Source organism: Oncorhynchus mykiss, chromosome 18 (assembly GCF_057628025.1).
Source record: "Oncorhynchus mykiss isolate SJ-2025 chromosome 18, ASM5762802v1, whole genome shotgun sequence".
Classification (NCBI taxonomy): Eukaryota; Metazoa; Chordata; class Actinopteri; order Salmoniformes; family Salmonidae; genus Oncorhynchus; species Oncorhynchus mykiss.
In genome coordinates this window covers 36,965,472-36,988,606 of record NC_143039.1, presented here as the reverse complement: position 1 = coordinate 36,988,606, position 23,135 = coordinate 36,965,472, and the positions used below count along the sequence as shown (strand labels likewise).

At 42.3% G+C, this 23,135-nt stretch overlaps 1 long non-coding RNA gene across 1 annotated transcript; it reads left to right on the top strand.

Moving 5' to 3' along the window:
* Window positions 1-16,441: 16,441 nt before the first annotated feature.
* On the top strand, window positions 16,442-16,941 carry LOC149975493 (uncharacterized). The gene is made up of 2 exons (XR_016488647.1): window positions 16,442-16,670; window positions 16,773-16,941. It is a non-coding gene; the product is annotated as an uncharacterized LOC149975493 (long non-coding RNA).
* The last annotated feature ends 6,194 nt before the right edge of the window (window positions 16,942-23,135 follow it).

Below are 23,135 nucleotides of genomic sequence, written 5' to 3'. Positions count from 1 at the left end.
TGATGTGAAGGCCAACCCCCCCAAAAAATTCAAGTTAATTAACATGTAGCGAAGAATACATATTCCCTTGATTCAATTTTTACTGACTGTTGTCTAACATGATGGATGGTGTTGTCGTGCTTTCTTGAACCCTCTTTTATGGTGAGTATTTCCAGCGCCCTGTAACATCCGTAATTACATTCCCATCTGTCCTATCCCCGAATCCTCCATACATCATCATCACAACAATTCCATTAATTCTCGCAGCGTTCCAAAAAAAGAACTAGGAGGGAGATAATGGCATTCAAAACGCATTGCACGAAATGTTGGACAAGGTTAATCACTCAAACCCATTTGTTTTGATATGTTTTGAAAGGGTTGGTGCTATAGAAAAAAAGTATGAACAGGTGATAGGGATCTGTGTGTGTTGGATTTTAACCTCTACGGAGTGCTGTGCAGATCTCTGTGCCTCTCTATCTCTTTCTGTGCTTGTATGCCCTTGGTATTTGGAAGGTGCTTTGTCACATGGGGGTGAACTTTAAACAGTGCAATCACATGGGAATTAATTACCAAAAGCTTTGAGGAAAAGTGTGAGGGAAGGGAAAAAAAACATGATTAAACAACAAAGACCATGATGACCAAAGTGTTACGGATATTATCGGTCATCCTTGAAATACTAATATTACTGCTGCGTGTTATGTTATTAGGCAAGTTTGACAAGCTGGGAACACACAAATGTACACACATGCACAAACGCGTACACACACACATCAGCATACACAGCCACTTCCTACTGTACTAAACTAACAGTAACACAGCAAAGCTGTTCCAGCCAGGGAGGGTCGACGACAGCTCTGTGGAGAAATATAGATGGAAGGCAGATGAGAGAAGAAAAAAAATGGAATTGGAGATTGATCAAGTCGGTAGCAAAATCAATAATAAACGGTTTCATTTACAAACAAGATGGGCTGTATGCAATGATAGATGGATCTACCTCTTTCATGTCCATCAGTGAGACAGCAAACGTGATCTACCCACTGAAAGATAAACAAATAGTTTTGCAAAGAAAGATCACACTGATAATCAAATCATGAAAAGATTTTCCTCTTCTCTTCTCCAGGAGACTCATTTGTTGTCTTTTGTTGTCATTCATGTAAGGTCCATCAAAAGACAGACGTGACTAGGAGAATAATTTTTCATTGTCAAACTATATCCGCTCACCACCTCTTACCTTTGGGGGATACGTATGCACACACGCACACACCCTCACACACAAACACCAGGGTTGGGCACAATTATAATTGGATGAGCTGAGGAATGAGGTTAGCAATCCAACTCGGTTACATACAGCTCATAATTAATTCTGTGGTAGAGCATTGGTCTTCTGACATTCAGATAAATATCAATGTACAGTACTCTCCAATACTTCAAGTACAGTAGTAATTTTGTTTAATTAGTTGGTACAACAGTGCTACCATTCACCTGCAGAGCATCACCATTGGTCTTCTTACTTTCTGATAAATAACAATGTACATTATTCTCCAATATTTTAAGTAAAGCTCATAAAGGTACAATGACTGTGTTTCAATTGACAAGGATGCTTAGGGTGTATTTTGTAGGCAGCATCCCATATATCCTTCCCCGAGGAGGCTTTCCCATAACACCTTGTGGCCCACAAAATTCTAAACAATTCTGAATTAATGGAAGACACAAGTCCCCGCTTGGGAGAACATTTTCCAGAAGAATAAGGAATAACCTTGCAAAAGGTAAGTATAACAACAAATGACTTTCATATGAATTTTACATTCCAATGTTGAGAAACCGTTGCGAAACTAGCTAGCACATCGCAAGCAACAGCTAGCTAACATTAGTAGGCGATCTCGTCCTGCTTATCGGCTGTTTAGAGATTAACAACTAAACTAACTAGAGATAATCGTACATTCAGCAATGTGTCAATCATCAATCAATCAATCAATCAAATTTATTTTATATAGCCCTTCGTACATCAGCTGATATCTCAAAGTGCTGTACAGAAACCCAGCCTAAAACCCCAAACAGCAAGCAATGCAGGTGAAGAAGCACGGTGGCTAGGAAAAACTCCCTAGAAAGGCCAAAACCTAGGAAGAAACCTAGAGAGGAACCAGGCTATGTGGGGTGGCCAGTCCTCTTCTGGCTGTGCCGGGTGGAGATTATAACAAAACATGGTCAAGATGTTCAAATGTTCATAAATGACCAGCATGGTCGAATAATAATAAGGCAGAATAGTTGAAACTGGAGCAGCAGCACAGTCAGGTGGACTGGGGACAGCAAGGAGTCATCATGTCAGGTATTCCTGGGGCATGGTCCTAGGGCTCAGGTCCTCCGAGAGAGAGAAAGAAAGAGAGAATTAGAGAGAGCATATGTGGGATGGCCAGTCCTCTTCTGGCTGTGCCGGGTGGAGATTATAACAGAACATGGCCAAGATGTTCAAATGTTCATAAATGATCAGCATGGTTGAATAATAATAAGGCAGAACAGTTGAAACTGGAGCAGCAGCACAGCCAGGTGGACTGGGGACAGCAAGGAGTCATCATGTCAGGTAGTCCTGGGGCATGGTCCTAGGGCTCAGGTCCTCCGAGAGAGAGAAAGAGAGAAGGAGAGAATTAGAGAACGCACACTTAGATTCACACAGGACACCGAATAGGACAGGAGAAGTACTCCAGATATAACAAACTGACCCTAGCCCCCCGACACATAAACTACTGCAGCATAAATACTGGAGGCTGAGACAGGAGGGGTCAGGAGACACTGTGGCCCACTCCGAGGACACCCCCGGACAGGGCCAAACAGGAAGGATATAACCCCACCCACTTTGCCAAAGCACAGCCCCCACACCACTAGAGGGATATCTTCAACCACTAACTTACCATCCTGAGACAAGGCTGAGTATAGCCTTGGGGAACTTGCTAGCCAGCTGAAGACATGTAGCAAATTGTTTTTTCCCATTTGTTCTCAGGGACTAAAGTGGGCACCTGATTGCGTTTCACTCCATTGCATTATAATGGCTTGGCAGGAGAAAACAGTCCTGCCAGACTTGTTTGGGGGTAAGACATGTCATATCTTTTTTTACAACATCTGATGAAAAATGTAGGACATGCAACCAGCTGTGTTCTGTTCATTCTAGGCTTGCTAGCCAGCCAAGTTATTTGTGTCTGTTTAGCAAGCTTGCTTGCTAGCTAGCATTGTCTGTTTACCTAATGTTAATTAACTTTCTGTTGGGTTTGGTGTTACTAATTACAATTAGAGACTAAGTTATTCTACTCTTACTGTAAACATTTGAACAAGCCTAAAAATATGCAAAACTGTTAACAAAACGATTGCACATTAATAAAGGTAGGTGTGGCTTCAACAACTTGAACCAGCACTGGGGTTAATTTCTCCCCCTTGTCTCTGCTTGTTCAAACTTGAAGGACATATCACCCTGACAGCCTGCAGATGTAAAGAAAGTTAGTAATAGATTCACCCATGTAATTGTTTATTTCATGTAGATTTATCAGGACATTGTAATTTATGAAGCTCATTCTAAAATAGATGTGATATTCTGTCCCAGGGCATTGCACTGTGAACAAGTCTCATTTAGACCACAATTAGTTGAAATTAGGTGTTAGTAAAGGTCTGGAACAAACATGTAACTGTCCTGTGTAAACCTGTGGCTGTCATGACTAAATTTGCCTTCATGTACCTCTCAAGCTTATGAATGTTGGAGATTAACCTCTCTTGGGTAGGGGGCAGTATTTTCACGTCCGGATGAAAAGCGTGCCCAAAGTAAACTGCCTGTTACTCAGGCCCAGATGCTAGGATATGCATATACAGTGGGGAGAACAAGTATTTGATACACTGCCGATTTTGCAGGTTTCCCTACTTACAAAGCATGTAGAGGTCTGTAATTTTTTTAATCATAGGTACACTTCAACTGTAAGAGACGGAATATAAAATAAAAATCCAGAAAATCACATTGTATGATTTTTAAGTAATTTATTTGCTTTTTATTGCATGACATAAGTATTTGATACATCAGAAAAGCAGAACCTAATATTTGGTACAGAAACCTTTGTTTGCAATTACAGAGATCATACATTTCCTGTAGTTCTTGACCAGGTTTGCACACACTGCAGCAGGGATTTTGGCCCACTCCTCCATACAGACCTTCTCCAGATCCTTCAGGTTTCGGGGCTGTTGCTGGGCAATACGGACCTTCAGCTCTAACGTTTCTAAAACTGTTAAAATTATGTCTGTGAGTATAACAGAACTGATATGGCAGGCGAAACCCCGAGGACAAACCATCCCCCTCCCCCAAAAATTCAGCCTACCACTGTTTTCAATGGCTGTCACTTGTATTATAAGGTGAAATCCTCCCAGATTGCAGTTCCTATGGCTTCCACTAGATGTCAACAGTCTTTAGAAAGAGTTTCATGCTGGTTTTGGGAAAAATGAGCCCAAAATTGTAGTTTTTCTAGGTGGCTCCCATTTTGGCTGTAGTGTTTCCAAACGCGTGGAAGAGAGCACGTTCTTTGGTTATTTTTTATTTACGTATTAGGGTACCTAAGGTTTGATTATTAACGTTGTTTGACATGTTTGGAAAAGTTTATTTGTAACGTTTGGGATTCATTTTGTATGCATTTTGATGGAGGGAAACTGGGTGGATTATTGATTGAGGCGCGCCAGCGAAACTGAGTTTTAGTGGATATAAAGAAGGACATTATCGAACAAAAGGAGCATTTGTGATGTATCTGGGACCTTTTGGGGTGCCAACAGAAGAAGATCATCAAAGGTAAGGCATTTATTATATCGCTATTTCTGACTTTCGTGGCGCACCTGCTTGGTTGAAATATGTTTTTCATGTGTTTGTATGCGGGGCGCTGTCTTCAGATAATCCCATGGTGTGCTTTCGCCTTAAAGCCTTTTTAAAAATCTGACACAGCGGCTGGATTAACAAGAAGTTACGCTTTATTTTGATGTATTGCATTTGTGATTTAATGAACGTTAAATATTTATAATTCTGTAGTTTGAATTTCGCACTCTGCAATTTCACCGGATGTTGGCCAGGTGGGACACTACCGTGCCCATATGAAGTTAACCTCCTGGAGATGTCCCTCACTTACTTATTTTGTACAATGGAACTTGTTTTAAGGACTCATGCCCAGATACAGGAAATCCAATACAAATGTTAATATTTATTCAAAATGACAAGTGTTTGTTGTCTCCACATGTCTTTTGGTTTTTAGGCTTGACTATCTGGTGCCTGCTGTTCAACTGTCTAATCCCCTGCTAGTGGAGAGAAAGGCATCAATATTACAATGCTGTATTCTGTCATGCCCTGATCTGTTTCACCTGTTCCTGTGATTGTCTCCACCCCCTCCAGGTGTCGCTTATTTTCCCCAGTGTATTTATCCCTGTGTTTCCTGTCTCTCTGTGCCAGTTCATCTTGTATGTTTAGTCAAGTCAACCAGCATGTTTTTCCCATTCTCCTTTTTCTAGTCCTCCCGGTTTTGACCCTTGCCTGTTTCTGGTCTTTGAACCCGCCTGCCTGAACATTCTGCCTGCCTTGACCACGATCCCTTTGGATATATATATATATATATATATATATTGCACATATACCATTCCAGTGTTTAATTGCTATATTGTAATTACTTCGCCACCATGGCCTATTTATTGCTTTACCTCCCTTATCCTACCTCATTTGCACATACTGTATATAGACTTTTCTACTGTATTATTGACTGTATGTTTGTTTATTCCATGTGTAACTCTGTTATTGTATGTGTCGACCTGCTTTGCTTTATCTTGGCCAGGTCGCAGTTGCAAACTTGTTTTCAACTAGCCTACCTGGTTAAATAAAGGTGAAATAAAAAAAATATTCACATGAAGTGGAAACGCCGATACAGGGGACGCAGATCCGGGTGCCATGTGAGAATTTGTCGGCGAGTGGGTCACCCGCCTGTACCATCCGTCCTATTGGCCAACGTTCAATCATTGGAGAATAAACCAAATGAGCTCCGTTCTAAACTATACTACCAATGGGACATTAAAAACTGTAATATCTTAAGTAAGGCTTAACGACGATATGGAAAATATATGGTTGGCTGGGTTTTCCGTGCATCGGCAAGACAGAACAGCTACCTCCGGTAAGACAAGAGGTGGTGGTCTATGTCTTGTCAATAACAGTTGGTGCACAAAATGTAATATTAAAGAAGTCTCAAGGTTTTGCTCGCCTGTAGTAGAGTACCTCATGATAACCTGTAGACCACACGACTTACAAAGAGAGTTTATCTATATTTTTCTTAGCTGTCTATTTACCACCACAAATCTATGTTGGCCCTAAGACCGCACTCAACAAGCTCTGTAAAGCCATTAGCAATCATTTCTATCAGCAAGTCTCATGTGCAACCAGAGGGAAAATAACTCTAGACCACCTTTACACAACACACAGAGATAAGTACAAAGCTCTCCCTCACCCTTAAATTTGGGAAATCTGACCATAATTCCTTCCTCCTGATTCCTTCATACAATCAAAAGCCAAAGCAGGAAGTACCAGTGACTTGCTCACTATGGAAGTGGTTAGGTGACAGAGATACTAAGGTACAGGACTGTTTTGCTAGCACAGACTGGAATATGTTCCGGGATTCATCCGATGGCATTGAGGAGTATACCACATCAGTCACCGGCTTCATAAATACAGTGCCTTGCGAAAGTATTGAACTTTGCGACCTTGACCCCCTTGAACTTTGCGACCTTTTGACACATTTCAGGCTTCAAACATAAAGATATAAAACTGTATTTTTTTGTGAAGAATCAACAACAAGTGGGACACAATCATGAAGTGGAACGACATTTATTGGATATTTCAAACTTTTTTAACAAAACAAAAACTGAAAAATTGGGAGTGCAAAATTATTCAGCCCCCTTAAGTTAATACTTTGTAGCGACATCTTTTGCTGTGATTACAGCTGTAAGTCGCTTGGGGTATGTCTCTATCAGTTTTGCACATCGAGAGACTGACATTTTTTCCCATTCCTCCTTGCAAAACAGCTCGAGCTCAGTGAGGTTGGATGGAGAGCATTTGTGAACAGCAGTTTTCAGTTCTTTCCACAGATTCTCGATTGGATTCAGGTCTGGACTTTGACTTGGCCATTCTAACACCTGGATATGTTTATTTTTGAACCATTCCATTGTAGATTTTGCTTTATGTTTTGGATCATTGTCTTGTTGGAAGACAAATCTCCGTCCCAGTCTCAGGTCTTTTGCAGACTCCATCAGGTTTTCTTCCAGAATGGTCCTGTATTTGGCTCCATCCAACTTCCCATCAATTTTAACCATCTTCCCGGTCCATGCTGAAGAAAAGCAGGCCCAAACCATGATGCTGCCACCACCATGTTTGACAGTGGGGATGGTGTGTTCAGGGTGATGAGCTGTGTTGCTTTTACGCCAAACATAACGTTTTGCATTGTTGCCAAAAAGTTCAATTTTGGTTTCATCTGACCAGAGCACCTTCTTCCACATGTTTGGTGTGTCTCCCAGGTGGCTTGTGGCAAACTTTAAACAACACTTTTTATGGATATCTTTAAGAAATGGCTTTCTTCTTGCCACTCTTCCATAAAGGCCAGATTTGTGCAATATACGACTGATTGTTGTCCTATGGACAGAGTCTCCCACGTCAGCTGTAGATCTCTGCAGTTCATCCAGAGTGATCATGGGCCTCTTGGCTGCATCTCTGATCAGTCTTCTCCTTGTATGAGCTGAAAGTTTAGATGGACGGCCAGGTCTTGGTAGATTTGCAGTGGTCTGATACTCCTTCTATTTCAATATTATCGCTTGCACAGTGCTCCTTGGGATGTTTAAAGCTTGGGAAATCTTTTTGTATCCAAATTCGGCTTTAAACTTCTTCACAACAGTATCTCGGACCTGCCTGGTGTGTTCCTTGTTCTTCATGATGCTCTCTGCGCTTTTAACGGACCTCTGAGACTATCACAGTGCAGGTGCATTTATACGGAGACTTGATTACACACAGGTGGATTGTATTTATCATCATTAGTCATTTAGGTCAACATTGGATCATTCAGAGATCCTCACTGAACTTCTGGAGAGAGTTTGCTGCACTGAAAGTAAAGGGGCTGAATAATTTTGCACGCCCAATTTTTCAGTTTTTGATTTGTTAAAAAAGTTTGAAATATCCAATAAATGTCATTCCACTTCATGATTGTGTCCCACTTGTTGTTGATTCTTCACAAAAAAATACAGTTTTATATCTTTATGTTTGAAGCCTGAAATGTGGCAAAAGGTTGCAAAGTTCAAGGGGGCCGAATACTTTCGCAAGGCACTGTAAGTGCATCGATGATGTTCTCCCCACATTGACCTACGTACATACCCCAACCAGAAGCCATGAATTACAGGCAACATCTGCACTGAGTTAAAGAGTAGAGCTGCCGCTTTCAAGGCTTTCACTAACCCAAATGCTTAAAAAGGAATCCCGTTATGCCCTCCGTCAAACCATCAAAGAGGCAAGGCATCAATACAGGACTAAGATTGAATCCTACTACACCGGCTCTGATGTTCTTCAGATGTGATAGGGCTTGTAAACTATTACGGACTACAAAGGGAAGCCCAGTCGCGAACTGACCAGGGACACGAGCCTACCAGATGAGCTAAATTACTTCTATGCACACTTCAAGGCAAGCAACATTGAAGCATGCATTAGATGGCACCAATAGAGAGGGTCGCCTCACTTCTAGTTCTTAGGAAACTATGCAGTATTTCTTTATGTATTATTTCTTACAATGTTAGCCCAGAAAATCTCAAGTGTTATTACATACAGCCGCAAAGAACTATTGGATATCAAAGCGACGTCAACTTACCATCATTTACGACCAGGAAAACGACTTTCCCGAAGCGGATCTTTTGTTCGCACCACCAAGGGCATTGGATCTGATTCCAGAGGCTGACCCAAAACAACGTCACCTCAGAAGATGTAGATGGAGCGGCATCCTGGTCAGACTTCGGAGGCGTGCACACCACCCACCACTTCCGAGTATATTACTCGCCAATGTCCAGTCACTAGATAGACAAAATTAGGTAGACAAAATTAGGGCAAGTGTTGCTTTCCAGAGAGACATCAGGGATTGTAACATTCTCTGTTTCACAGAAACATGGCTCTCTCTGGATATGTTGTCGGAGTCAGAACAGCCACCGGGATCCTTTATGCGTCGTGCCGACAGAAATAGACATCTCTCTGGGAAGAAGAAGGGCGGGGATGTATGCTTCGTGATTAATGACTCCTGGTGCAATCACAACAACATACAGGAACTCAAGTCCTTTTGTTCACCTGACCTAGATTTCCTCACAATCAAATGTTGACTATATTATCTCTGAAGAGGATTTTCGTTGGTTGTTGTGACAGCTGTGTATATCCCCCTCAAGCCGATACCCCAATGGCCCCATGGAACTTCACTGGACTCGATGCAAACTGGAAACCATATATCCTTGTAGCCGGGGATTTTAACAAAGCAAATGTGAGAACAAGGCTACCTAAATTCTATCAGCATATTGATTGCAGCACACTTACGGGCAATAAACTGGATCACTTCTACTCTAACTTCCGCGATGCATATAAGGCCCTCCCCTGCCCTTTTTCGGCAAATCTGACCATGACTCCATTTTGCTCCAACAGTCCTATAGGCAGAAACTCAAACAGGATGTACCCTTGACAATAACTAAATGCTAAATGCTGTTCTGACCTATCGGAATCCACGCTTCAAGATTGTTTTGATCACGCGGACTGGGAAATGTTCTGGTCTCAGAGTAATATCAATTTATACGCTGATCTGGTGAGTGAGTTTATAAGGAAGTTCATTGGATATGTTGTACCCACTGCGAATATTAAAACCTACCCTAACCAGAAACCGTGGATAGATGGCGGCATTTGCGCAAAACTGAAAGTGCGAACCACCACATTTAACTATGGAAAGATGACTGGGAATATGGCCGAATACAAACAGTGTAGTTAATCCCTCCACAAGGCAATTAAACAAGTGAAATGTCGGTATAGGGATAAAGTGGAGTCACAATTCAATGGCTCAGACACGAGACATATGTGGCAGGGTCTACAGGTAATCACGGACTACAAAGAGAAAACTAGCCACGTCACGGACACCAACGTCTTGCTTCCAGACTAAACACCTTCTTTGCCCGCTTTGAGGATAATACAGTGCCACCGACGCGGCCCGCTACCAACGACTGTGGGCCTCCCTGCTCCTTCTCCGTGGCCAGCGTGAGTAAGACATTTAAATGTCTTAACACTCATAAGGCTGCCTGCCCAGACGACATCCCAAGCTGCATCCTCAGAGCATGAGCAGACCAGCTGGCTGGTGTGTTTACGGACATATTCAATCTCTCCCTATCCCAGTCTGCTGTCCCCACATGCTTCAAGATGGCCACCATTGATCCTGTACCCCAGAAGGCAAAGGTTACTGAACTAAATGACTATCGCCCCGTAGCACTCACTTCTGTCACCATGAAGTGATTTGAGAGACTACTCAAGGATCATATCACCTCCACCTTACCTGCCACCCTTGACCCACTTCAATTTGCGTCCCGCCCCAATAGGTCCACAGACGATGCAATCACCATCACACTGCACACTGCCGAATCCCATCTGGACAAGAGGAATACCTATGTAAGAATGCTGTTCATTGACCGTATCTCAGTATTCAACACCATAGTACTCTCCCAGCTCATCATTAAGCTCGAGGCCCTGGGTCTCAACACCACCCTGTGCAATTGGGTCCTGGACTTCCTGGCGGGACACCCCCCAGGTGGTGAAGGTAGGAAACAACATCTCCACTACGCTGATCCTCAACACTGGGGCCCCACAAGGGTGCATGCTCAGCCCCCTCCTGTACTCCCTGTTCACCCATGACTGTGTAGCCATGCACGCCTCCAACTCAATCATCAAGTTTGCAGAAGACACAGTGGTGGGCTTTATTACCAACAGCGACGAGACAGCCTACAGGGAGGAGGTGAGGGCACTCGGAGTGTGTTATCAGGGAAATGCTTCTCACTTAGCGTCAACGAAACAAAGGAGATGATTGTGAACTTCAGGAAACATCAGAGGGATCACCCTATCCACATCGACGGGACACCAGTGGAGAAGGTGGAAAGTTCCTTGGCATACACATCACGGACAAACCGAAATGGTCCACCTACACAAACAGTGTGGTGAAGAAGGCGCAACAACACCTTTACAGATGCACAATTGAGAGCATCCTGCACACAGCTGCAAGGCTCTCCACAGGGTGGTGCTGTCTGCACAACGCACCACCTGGGGCTAACTACCTGCCCGTCAGGACACCTACAGCACCCGATGTCACAGGAAGGCCAAAAAGATCATCAAGGACAACAAACACCCGAGCCACTGCCTGTTCACCCCACTACCACCCAGAAGGCAAGGTTAGTACAGGTGCATCAAAGCGGGGACCGAGAGACTGAAAAACAGCTTCTATCTCAAGGCCATCCGACTGTTAAACAGCCATCACTAACACATACTGTATGCACATACTAACATATGTAGGCTGCTGCCCACATGCATACTTTATCTTTAGCCACTTTAATAAATCTATCACTAGTAACTTTAATAATGGCACTTTAATAATGTTATTAAAGTGTGTATGTGTCCAATAAAATTCGATTTGATTTAGAGCATCAGCTGTTCTGGACGACTGTGTGATTACACTCTCTGTAGCCGATGTGAGTAAGACCTTTAAACAGGTCAACATTCACAAGGGAGCAGGGACAAACAGATTACCAGGACTTGTACTCAGAGCACACGCGGACCAACTGGCAAGTGTCCCTGACCGAGTCTGTAATACCTACATGTTTCAAGCAGGCCACCATAGTCCCTGTGCCCAACAACTCCAAGGTAACCTGCCTTAATGACCTGTTGCACTCACGTCTGTAGCCATGAAATGATTTGAAAGGCTGGTCATGGCTCAAATCAACACCATAATTCCAAAAAACCTAGACCTACTCCAATTTGCATTCTGCCCGAACAGATCCACAGATGACGCAATCTCCATTGGGCTCCACACTGCCCTTTCCCACCTGGGAAAAAGAAACACCTACATGAGAATTCCATTCATTGACTACAGCTCAGCGTTCAACACCATAGTGCCCTCAAAGCTCATCACTAAGCTAAGGACCTTCGGACTGAACTCCTCCCATCTGAAACTGGATCCTGAAATTCCTGACTGGCCGCCCCCAGGTTGTAAGGGAAGGCAACAACACATCTGTCCATCAACACAGGGGAAACTCAGCGGTGCGTGCTTAGTCCCCTCCTATACTCCCTGTTCACCCTGCGTGGCCAGGCACGACTCCAATACTATCATTAAGTTTGCCGACAACACAACGGTGGTAGGCCTAATCACCATTAATGATAAGACAGCCTATAGGGAGGTCAGATACCTGGCAGTGTGGTGCCAGGACATCAACCTCTCCCTCAACGTCATCGAGACGAAGGAGATGATCGTGGACTACAGGAAAAAGAGGGCAGAGCACAACCCTATTCACACTGATGGGACTGGGACTATAGTGAAACAGGTCAAGAGCTTCAAGTTCATTGATGCCTACATCACCAAAAAAATATAATAGTTCAAACACACCAAGACAGTTGTGAAGAGGGCATGACAACACCTATTCCCCCTCAGGAGACTGAAAAGATTTGGCATGGGTCCTCAGATACTCAAAAAGTTCCACAGCTGCACCATCGAGTGCACTGGTTGCATCACCGCCTGGTGTGGCAACTGCTCGGCATCTGACTGCAAGGCGCTAAAGAGGGTAGTTCCTACAGCCCAGTACAACACTAGGGCCAAGCTTCCTGCCAACCAGGACCTTTATACCAGCCGGTGTCAGAGGAAGACACTAAAAATATAAAAGACTCCAGCCATCCTAGTCATAGACTGTTCTCTCTGCTACTGCACGGCAAGCAGTACTGGAGCGCCAAGTCTAAGTACAAATGGCTCCTTATCAGCTTCTACCCCCAAGTCATAAAACCTCTGAACAGTTACCCAAATGGCTACCCAGACTATTTGCGTTGATCCTCCCTTTTTTTAAGCTGCTGCTACTCGCTGTTTATTATCTATGCATAGTCACTTTAGCCCTACCTACATGTACATATTACATCAATTGCCTTGACTAACCTGTAACCCCGCACATTGACTCAGTACTAGTACCCCCTGTATATAGCTTTGTTTCTGTTATTTTATTGTGTTGCTTTTTATAAACTTTTGTTTGTTTGGTAAATATTTTCTTAACTCTTCTTTTTTCTAAAAACTGCATTGTTGGTTAATTTCTTGGTAAGGTCTACACACCTGTTGTATTCGGTGCATGTGACAAATAACATGTCATTTGATTTGACTTGAAGTAGCCTGGGCCTTCTCATCTAGGTAAATTGCATCATATCACCTTTCAATATTAGTTATCAACTAATTTAAAACCTTGTTATCTTGAACATCAGTATCATTTCAGATTATGCACAGGTATGATAGTTGTACAAATTCATCACAATCTAAGCCTACTCATAAAAACATTAGCAGTTCTAATGCAATATTGGCTTCCCAGTGAAACACCACTATTCTGGTTATCAATCATCCTTTAACATCAATAAAATAGCTTATTTAGCTATCACAAAAATTCCTACCCTGTATCATGCATGCAAGCTTACCTGTCATATCCACAAAGAAGGAGCTGCAGACCAAGCATTATGAGAGAGGAGGACCCTAAACTGTAGGATAATTATTCTGGTCGGTGCCAACTTAATTAATGAACAGGTACTGAAGAGATTGATTCTGTTATTCGTGTCAAATATTTCCATTTGTGGGAATTGTAAACAGAATTGCTAGCACTAGTTGTTCACGATCAGTGGAACGCGAATGCGTTATCATGTGAAAGTGCCTTAGAATCCCATCTTAAATGGAAAGTGATACCTTTGGATGCCGGTAGGCAGCAGGCAGCTGCCTTTGGATTGGGACACAGCCAATACAGTGCCTTGCGAAAGTATTCGGCCCCCTTGAACTTTGCGACCTTTTGCCACATTTCAGGCTTCAAACATAAAGATATAAAACTGTATTTTTTTGTGAAGAATCAACAACAAGTGGGACACAATCATGAAGTGGAACGACATTTATTGGATATTTCAAACTGTTTTAATTAACAAATCAAAAACTGAAAAATTGGGCGTGCAAAATTATTCAGCCCCTTTACTTTCAGTGCAGCAAACTCTCTCCAGAAGTTCAGTGAGGATCTCTGAATGATCCAATGTTGACCTAAATGACTAATGATGATAAATACAATCCACCCGTGTGTAATCAAGTCTCCGTATAAATGCACCTGCACTGTGATAGTCTCAGAGGTCCGTTAAAAGCGCAGAGAGCATCATGAAGAACAAGGAACACACCAGGCAGGTCCGAGATACTGTTGTGAAGAAGTTTAAAGCCGGATTTGGATACAAAAAGATTTCCCATGCTTTAAACATCCCAAGGAGCACTGTGCAAGCGATAATATTGAAATGGAAGGAGTATCAGACCACTGCAAATCTACCAAGACCTGGCCGTCCCTCTAAACTTTCAGCTCATACAAGGAGAAGACTGATCAGAGATGCAGCCAAGATGCCCATGATCACTCTGGATGAACTGCAGAGATCTACAGCTGACGTGGGAGACTCTGTCCATAGGACAACAATCAGTCGTATATTGCACAAATCTGGCCTTTATGGAAGAGTGGCAAGAAGAAAGCCATTTCTTAAAGATATCCATAAAAAGTGTTGTTTAAAGTTTGCCACAAGCCACCTGGGAGACACACCAAACATGTGGAAGAAGGTGCTCTGGTCAGATGAAACCAAAATTGAACTTTTTGGCAACAATGCAAAACGTTATGTTTGGCGTAAAAGCAACACAGCTCATCACCCTGAACACACCATCCCCACTGTCAAACATGGTGGTGGCAGCATCATGGTTTGGGCCTGCTTTTCTTCAGCAGGGACAGGGAAGATGGTTAAAATTGATGGGAAGTTGGATGGAGCCAAATACAGGACCATTCTGGAAGAAAACCTGATGGAGTCTGCAAAAGACCTGAGACTGGGACGGAGATTTGTCTTCCAACAAGACAATGATCCAAAACTTAAAACAAAATCTACAATGGAATGGTTCAAAAATAAACATATCCAGGTGTTAGAATGGCCAAGTCAAAGTCCAGACCTGAATCCAATCGAGAATCTGTGGAAAGAACTGAAAACTGCTGTTCACATCCAACCTCACTGAGCTCGAGCTGTTTTGCAAGGAGGAATGGGAAAAACATTTCAGTCTCTCGATGTGCAAAACTGATAGAGACATACCCCAAGCGACTTACAGCTGTAATCGCAGCAAAAGGTTGTGCTACAAAGTATTAACTTAAGGGGGCTGAATAATTTTGCACGCCCAATTTTTCAGTTTTTGATTTGTTAAAAAAGTTTGAAACATCCAATAAATGTCGTTCCACTTCATGATTGTGTCCCACTTGTTGTTGATTCTTCACAAAAAAATACAGTTTTATATCTTTGTTTGAAGCCTGAAATGTGGCAAAAGGTCGCAAAGTTCAAGGGGGCCGAATACTTTCGCAAGGCACTGTATGTTATCTTTAGTTCTGTGCTACAGCAGCACTATGATACCTTCTGACTTTCAGATAAATAACAACCTTCAAAGGGAGTGTTACCCAACATTTACCCTCCAATATATTAAAATTACAGCACATAGAGACAGAATATGATATTTTTAAGTCTGTCCTACAGCTTCACTATACCATTCACCTGCTCAGCATCTCTATTGGTCTTCATCTGCCTAACCCAGACCGTCAGAAGATTCCTTATTCCCTGCTATCTTTATCAGATGAGTGTATGATTAAAGACTAAATGCATGTCCCATCAAGATGGCACAGGTTTTATTTCAATTTCAAACTTCTGTCCCCAAAAACTTTTCTAAAAGGTAATTTACTCTGCATGTGTAATGCGTTCACACAGTGTAAGAAAAGGAAATGAAAAGGAGAAGGGGGGAAAACCTACAACAAAGTGATTATGCTTACACTATTAAACACTGTTTCTTTTACAGTGTCTCATGTATGGAATATTGGGAGTGAAATGGGAGCTCTCCCCATCTGATCAGGGTTGGGTAGGTTCGTTTCTAAACGTGTTTGTTCGTTAGGCCTAATTACAATTACTAGTTAGCAGTCCAAAATTGTAATCAGTAACGTAATTTTGGGATTACCCAAATTTAGTAAAGTAATCTGATTACTTTCAGTTACTTGACTGAAAAAGACAAAAATGAATATTACCTATAGCAGATTATTATCTATTGCAGAATAAATCAATGTTAGAGTTTACATAGCTGGATGTTGCTGTCACGAATCCCGTTTCCTGAGTCTGTTTTTTGCCTATGTTCTGTCCTGGAGAGTTTTTCCGGCGTCCTGGAACGCACCCTGTCTGGTTGCCGGGCAATGTAGCCAGTTGGGGTTTCTGATTACCCGCACCTGTATCCCATCAGCTATCTGCACACCTGGTCCTGATCATCATCTCTCCTCTTCATAAGCCCGGACCTGACATCCATTCCCTGCCGGATCGTTAGCCATGAACAGTATGTTGTGCCAGAGTATCAGCCTCAAGTTGGATAGAATTTGTTTTGTTGTTTGTTACGTATTGCTTGCCTTGAACTTACCTCTGTTTGTTCTGTCTTCAGTTACTCACCCGGATCATTTACCCCATTCCCGCCTGATCGTCAGAGGATTCCGCTTCCCCATTGGATCCACCTATTTACTCCCATCAACTCACCACCGCTACCCGCTACACCACCTGGATATATCTACCCATTCACATTCACTTGTAAATAAATACTCACCTTCTTCCTACTCTCCTTGTCCTGGTCTGCTTCTGGGTTCGATTTTGAAGAATCGTGACAGTTGCATTTGACATTTACGTCATTTAGCAGACGCTCATATCTTGAGCAATTTACAGGCGCAAATAGGGTTAAGTGCCTTGCTCAAGGTCATATTGGCAGATGTTTTACCTAATTGGCTCGGGGATTTGAACAAGTGACCTTTTGTTTATTGGCCCAATGCTCTTAACTGCTAGGCTGCCAACATTATACTTAATTGGTGGGTTATGTAGGCTTATTCTAACCCATTGCTTTCTACTTTAATACAGCTAATAATACAATTAGGCTATATCTTTACATTCTAAACCAAACTCTGTCAGATTTCCAGTCATTCCAATTAATTTAATACCCCTTGAACTTCAAGAATAGGACATGGAAATATGGATTAGGGCCAAATTGTTTAACCTGAGCATAACCCAAAAATGAAGGATTTATTAGCCTACTATTTCTTCAAGTTGAAAAAGGAAATAATGCTCTCGTGGAATGGCATGCTTTGAGCACTACCAAAAAGTACTATTTGCATGTGAAAAATATATACTATATGCTGGATTTGCTATAGGCCTATTATGTTTTTGTTGGTGACACTTTGATATCACGATATTTTGCATCTGTTTAAATCTATCAATTGTGTGTGTTTGAGTGTTTGTCTGTTAGGCCTATGGATTAAAACATTTTAATTAGCATGAATTCAATTGAGCTATAACAACCCCACTTGTGTCTTAATTAATCTAGTTTTTGACAGTATGGAGCACAATACTACGGAGGAGTTTAGAAGGGAGGGACTATAACGACACAAGGTGAGATCCAGATGCAGACACAGGAGGCAGATTTGAGTTCTGGTATTTCTTATAATCCAAGGGATAGACAAAAGGCCGGTCGTGGACAGGCAAAAGATCATAACAAGGTCAGAATCCAGGAGGTACAGAGGGGCAGGCAGGCTTGAGGTCAGGGCAGGCAGTATGGTCAGGCAGGCGGGTTCAGAGTCAGGGCAGGCAAGCATCAAAACCGGGAGAACTAGCAAAAGAGAGATAGGAAAAAGCAGGAGCACGGAAAAACACACTGGTTGACAAGACAAGACGAACTGGCAACAGACAAACTGAATAAATACCAAGGGACTAATGGGGAAAACGGGTGACACCTGGAGGTGGGTGGCAGGCAGGCTCGAGGTCAGGGGCAGGCAGAGTGGTCAGGCAGGCAGGCTCAGAGTCAGGACATCCAGGTCAAAACCAGGATGTTGAGAAAAAGAGAGACTGGGAAAAACAGGAGCTGAGAGAAAAATGATGGTTGACTTGGCAAACGAGACAAACTGGCACAGACAGACGGAAAACACAGGTATAAATACCCAAGAGATAAGTGGGGAAGATGAGCGACACTTGGAGGGGGGTGGAGAAAGGCACAAGGACAGGTGAAACAGATCAGGGTGTGACTGGAACTCCCTCAAACATTAATTCCATAGGCTGGGATCCACACTATGCAGCTGTTGCAAGACCACATTTTTCACTGGCTGTCCTCTGGTCGCAGGAAGCTTACATTTTTCAATTCAACAATTTTTGGGTTAAAATACATGTATACATTTATAAACAGCCATCCACAATAACCACATTCCGTTAGGCGCACATATCTAAATGAGAGAGCAGCAGTGTGATTCACATCAATATTGAGTGATATCTATATCACTCGTAAGCTACACTGCTGTCTTCCTTTCTTCCAAGCGTTTATTCAAGTTGAAAAGTCTTTGGATGATGACAGCAGTAGCACCATTGGAAGACATAGCTTGGACTGCAGCCTAAATGCCTATCCCTGCTCTTTTCCCGCGATCCATTAAACGCATTTGGTGTGCCATCATAGTGATCCCTAACTAGTGGTCAGACTCGCTCAGACGGAACAAACAGTCCACTTTTTCAATGTAACAATCTTTGCAGAGAATAGGCTAACCAGGATAAATTAGGAGACAGGAGAACGTTAGCCATAATGCTTTAAGTTACATTGTAGTAACAATGTAAAAAATCTTTAACAACCAACTCTGTAATTACAATGTACTTACCCATGAGCAAGCAACTTAACCGTGAGTGACATTTTAATTACTTTGTAGTTACAATCTAACCTTTGCTGTACATAGTCTAACCAAGAGGAATAAAAAGACAGGATAAACATTTTCAGTTTAACTTTTCTATAATTAATGGATTTGACAAAGATTCAATTGCCCAAAGCAATAACTATTTGATTTAGTAAAACGTAGTAGCACAGGCTGGTGGTAAAGCTAGCTAGCGAACTAGCATTTCCCCCTCATCCACTAATGTATTATGCTCCTCCTCACCTAACTTATCTCCTCCTGTGTCCGTGGAGAGTATCTCTATCACAAGGAGTCGTATCACATAAGCCCCTTTCCCCCATTCAGAAGCACCACCTCTGTGCTCTGCTTTCCATTTCAATCTGTTGTCAGTGTAATAGAGTTTGCTTTACCTCCCTTCACATCTCTCTCTCTCTCTCCCGATGGGCAGATTTATTCGCTGTTGTCTCACTCTCCAATCTCTTTAGCCATATGTTTTTCATGCCGTCCCCAATGGTTGAAGAAGCTGGTGTCACGGGTCACCGGAGCTGCTGAGAGCTCCTCTTTTCCTATCTTTCATTTTCTCTCTCCCCCTATTGCCGGCGCTCCGAGACCTCAGCTGCTTTCGCCTCTCATTGGAGAGCCGCGGTGTCAACAGCCTCTCCATGCACCCCGCAAGGGCGAATGACTGGTGCTCTCCAGCTGCGCCTTCAATTACCTGCTGTGCACCGAGCTCATACAGGCCCCAGCGAACCATCAGGCTATCTGCTGGGTTTCCTGGCACGCTGTATGCCAAATAGCTGCACGTCGAGATGCCTGTCGAGGAGGCACAGCATCTGTTAAGCCCTCAGTTTTTAAGGCAAACAGTTCGGTTGGAAAGAAAAGTGAGCTATATATTGTGTAGTAAGCATCCATAGTGATACAGCTTGACCTCTCTTGACATCTCACCCCAAAGACTTTGGTTTGTATAACAGCCTTCAATTTTAATACTGAAGTCGGAAGCTGAAGCTGGAAGATTACATACACCGGTTGGTGTCATTAAAACTCGTTTTTCAATCACTTCGCAAATTTCTTGTTAACAAACTATAGTTTTGGCAAGTTGGTTAGGACATCTACTTTGTGCATGACACAAGTCATTTTTGCAACAATTGTTTACGGACAGATTATTTCACTTATAATTCACTGTATCACAATTCCAGTGGGTCAGAAGTCTACATAGACTAAGTTGACTGTGCCTTTAAACAGCTTGGAAAATTCCAGAAAAGGATGTCATGGCTTTAGAAGCTTCTGATAGACTAATTGAGTCAATTGAAGGTGCAGCTGTGGATGTATTTCAAGGCCTACTTTCAAACTCAATGCCTCTTTGCTTGACATCATGGGAAAATCAAAATAAATCAGCCAAGACCTCAGAAGAAAATATGTAGACCTCCACAAGTCTGGTTCATCCTTGGGAGCAATTTCCAAATTCCTGAAGGTACCACGTTCATCTGTACAAACAATAGCACGCAAGTATAAACACCATGGGACCACGCATCTGTCATACCGCTCAGGACGGAGATGCATTCTGTCTCCTAGAGATGAACGTACTTTGGTGCGAAAAGTGCTAATCAATCCCAGAATAACAGCAAAGGACCTTGTGAAGATGCTGGAGGAAACAGGTACAAAAGTATCTATATCCACAGGTAAACAAGTCCTATATTGACATAAACTGAAAGTCCGCTCAGCAAGGAAGAAGCCACTGCTCCAGAACCGTCATTAAAAAGCCAGACTACGGTTTGCAACTGCACATGGGGACAAAGATAGCACTTTTTTTGAGAAATGTCCTCTGGTCTGATGAAACAAAAATTTAACTGTTTGGCCATAATGACCATTGTTATGTTTGGAGGAAAAAGGGGGAGGCTTGCAAGCCTAAGGACACCATCCCAACCATGAAGCATGGGGGTGGCAGCATCATGTTGTGGGGGTGCTTTGCTGCAGGAGGGACTGGTGCACTTCACAAAATAGATGGCATCATGAGTGAGGAAAAGTATGTGGATATATTGAAGCAACATCTGAATACATCAGTTAGGAAGTTGAAGCTTGGTTGCAAATGGGTCTTCCCAAATGGACAATGAGACCCAAGCATACTTGCAAAGTTGTGGCAAAATGGCTTAAGGACAACAAAGTCAAGGTATTGGAGTGGCCATCACAAAGCCCTGACCTCAATAATACAGCAAAAAAATGTATTGTGAGAAGGTTGTGGAAGGCTACCCGCAACATTTGACCCAAGTTAACCAATTTAAAGGCAATGCTACCAAATACTAATTGAGTGTATGTAAACTTCTGACCCACTGGGAATGTGATGAATTAAAAAAAAGCTGAAATAAATCATTCTCTCTACTATTATTCTGACATTTCACATTCTTAAAATAAATTGGTGATCCTAACTGACCTAAGACATGGAATTTTTACCAGGATTAAAAGTCAGGAATTGTGAAAATTGAGTTTAAATGTATTTGTCTAAGGTGTATGTAAACTTCCGACTCCAACTGGAGAACCTCCTTCCATCAGCAAGGGCATTGAAGATGAAACGTGGCTAGGTCTTTCAGCATGACAATGATCCCAAACACACCGCCCGGGCAACGAAGGAGTGGCTTTGTAAGAAGCATTTCAAGGTCCTGGAGTGGCCTAGCCAGTCTCCAGATCTCAACCCCATAGTTGAAAGTCCGTGTTGCCCAGCAACAGCCCCAAAACATCACTGCTCTAGAGTAGATCTGCATGGAGGAATGGGCCAAAATACCAGCAGCAGTGTATGAAAACTTTGTGAAGACTTACAGAAAATGTTTGACCACTGTCATTGCCAACAAAGGGTATATAACAAACTATTGAGATAAACTTTTGTTATTGACCAAATACTTATTTTCCACCATAATTTGCAAATAAATTCATAGAAAATCCTACAATGTGATTTTCTGGATTTTTTCCCCCTCATTTTGTCTGTCATAGTTGAAGTGTACCTATGATGAAAATTACAGGCCTCTCTCATCTTTTTAAGTGGGAGAACTTGCACAATTGGTGTCTGACTAAATACTTTTTTGCCCCACTGTATATATATATATAAACATATTATCTGTACATTTTTTAATTTATTATTCATGATTATTTCAGTATTTCTGCTTTTTAACTTGTGTAAATGTGAAATCCAGGCTTCTATCAATTAAAAACGCTGCTGTTGGTTTTAAATATATTATTTTTGCCCATGGTGTTTGTTTAACTGTGGCTGTAAATGTATATTGGTTTGTTGCTGTTAACAAGTTGTTTACTGTCCTCGGTGAGCTGTTAGTAAATATAGAGTATTAGAGTATGTTGTATTTATAATACCTTACAGTTTCAGTGAGCTGGGCGCATATAATGGTTCTGCTATACCCTTACAAGCATTTTCAACGACGTACTGTATGAAGGCTCTTTCAAATAAGGCATCTAAAACTAACCCCAGTCTCATCCCTACTCTTTCAAAGAGTCTTCAAGTTACCCAGTCTCAATCAATCATGTTCTTGTGACCTAGAGAAACAAAACAATAACACAGTTGCTTGCACAAATGCAATACATGGGAAAAGTTAGATTAGATAAAGATCCAACTCTGAATCTCAATCTTCATTACAGTATTCCCACAAATTCAATAGGCTATTGTTCCGTAGAGAATACAGAGAATAGAGCTAGGTGTACTCTTTAAGTTCTCATTCACTGAGCGGATGTGAAAGACAAATGTCAATAATTCAGTCTTTCTCAGCTAGCTCTCCATCTAGACAGTGTTGAGGCCTGAGCCTGAGGCATCGCATGCAACATCTTGGAGCGAGTTGCCTAATTTGTATGTTTGTACTGCGTCCATATTAGGACAGCCTCAGTCTCAGCAGGAGACTGTGTTTTAGTAGTGCTTCGACATGGTTATTTATGGTGTGTCTCTGTCTGCGAGAGCCAAGATGGATGACTTACAGGTGAGTAGCATAATTAGCTGCTTAGCCATGTCAGGTCCAGGACATGAACTTTCCTTATTATTAATGTCCACATTTCTCCCTCCCACCCCCAACCGAATCTGTATTATTAATTAGTCCCCCGTATTTTTCATAATGTAAATGTCT